The sequence below is a fragment of the Ursus americanus genome, chromosome 6 (assembly GCF_024610735.1).
Source record: "Ursus americanus isolate L20-20 chromosome 6, mUrsAme1.1.p, whole genome shotgun sequence".
Taxonomy (NCBI): Eukaryota; Metazoa; Chordata; class Mammalia; order Carnivora; family Ursidae; genus Ursus; species Ursus americanus.
Genome location: NC_142132.1, coordinates 237,460 through 239,427, shown reverse-complemented (window position 1 = coordinate 239,427; position 1,968 = coordinate 237,460). Strand labels below are relative to the sequence as shown.

Sequence of the window (1,968 nt, the reverse complement as noted above, 5' to 3'; positions counted from 1 at the left end):
ATCCATATGGCCTGAGCGGAACTTCGGGTAGCTTTACAGGGGCATTGTTTGTTTGTTTACAGGGGCATTTTTGATGGAGTTAAGCCGGTTCCCACCTTGTGGAAGTCCGTAAGACATAGGTAGAGACTCTGGGTTGGTGTGCAGTCCAGGGATCTGAGAAGTAACCAACACACCCATTGTATCTTAATGTGTGCTATATTCCAGGAATTCTGAACTTTCAGTGACAGGTGGCCGAAAGCTGCACTCACTGGGACGCTATAGAGAACTCAGGGATATTTTCATGATAAAGGGCCGCATAGAAAGAGGGTATTTATAACAGGTGGGATACATCTCCCAAGGGTCAGCAGTCAGACAGCAACAAAGAACACAAACTTCAGAGAGTGCCTGTTTACAGGGTTTTGAGCATGAGAATCAAGACTTTCTTGAGGGCTGCCTGGACATCCTTGTTCTTCAGGCTGTAGATGAGAGGCTTCAAGGTGGGGCTCACAGTGGAATAAAGTACAGCCGTCACCTTGCCCATCCCTGGGCAGTAGCTGGAGCCAGCACTCAGATGGGTGTACATGATGGTAGAGTAGTACAAGGTGACCCCAATGAGATGGGGGGAGCAGGTGGAGAAGGCTCGCTGCTTCCCCTCGGCTGTGCGAATCTTCAGGATGGCGGAGATGATGAAGCCATAGGACACCATGGTGAGCAGGAAGTTCAGCATGGCGAAGAAGATGTCAGCCACATATGTGGAGGAACAGGAGAGTAACAGCAGAGGGGGGATCTCACAGGAGAAGTGGTCAATCACGTTGGGCCCACAGAAGTTCAGCCGTAACATCAGGCAGCCATTGACTCCAGCACCTAGCACGCTGATGCCCCACACAGCTCCAGCCAGCACTGCACATACCCTGGGGCCCACCATGGAGCTATAGTGCAGTGGCTGGCAGATGGCCACGTAGCGGTCATAGGCCATAGCCGTGAAGGCAGCGCCTCCCCTGCCACTGACCATGACAGGAAGTACATCTGGGCCGTGCAGCCTCTGTAGGAGATGCTTCTCTTCTCTGCCACCAGGATCTCGAGCAGCTTGGGCACCACGGTGCCTGCACACATAATATCCAACACAGGTAGGTTGACCAGGAAGCAGTCCATGGGCGTGTGGAGCCTGGAGCTGAAGGTGATGGCCACCACTATGAGGGAATTGCCACAGAGTGCCGTGGTGCAGAGGCCGAGGAGGAGCACGAAGAAGAGGACCTAGAGCTGCGGCACTTCGGAGAAGCCCTGCAGGATGGATTCTGTCACCAGCGTCTGATTACTCATGGCCTTTGACTAGTCGGCTCAAACTCTTCCTTGCTCTGCAGCTGGGCTGGAAAAAAGTGTGTGGGATTAATGATCGACATAAGTAGGTCAAGACATCTTCATGCGTCAGTCTCTCCCCGAATCTAAATACTTTCATATTTCATTAGATTTAGGCATCACCAGCTAACAAGCTCCTCTCAGAAAAGCGGGCAGGAGTGCTCACCCTCGCTCCATCTTGCCACCACCGTGCTCAGGACCACCTCCCCACAAACACCCCCACCGCGGCACAGTGGCCTCCCACAGTGATCCTCTGACCACAGTGGCCACGTCCCTGTGAGAGCCCTTCAGGAGATGATGTCCAGTGTCCACAGTGAGCCTTAAAGTGTCTCCATGTCCTGTCCTAGCCAGGGAGTACCCAGCATCGCCCCCGCTCTTCTCCCCTCTCCCCCTAAGTATGCTATCCCTCTTCCTCTGCCCGGTTTCCCTGATCCCTCCACATCCCCTGATGAGCTGCCCCAGACATGAGCTTCTTCCTCAGAGACCAGCAGACCCTGACATGAGCCTGGACTCTGCTTAGGGGGACAGAGGATGACGCCAGGGAAGGGCAGGAGGCCAGGAGGCAGTCATGTGGGAGACCTAAGTCAGCAAGGACGACAGACATGAGGTCCAGGCTCGGACGTAGTACAGTCA

General features: G+C 54.2%; 1 pseudogene; it reads right to left on the bottom strand.

The window, feature by feature from the left end:
* Positions 1-388: 388 nt before the first annotated feature.
* LOC123799995 (olfactory receptor 13A1-like) lies at positions 389-1,299 on the bottom strand (annotated as a pseudogene).
* Positions 1,300-1,968: the final 669 nt, after the last annotated feature.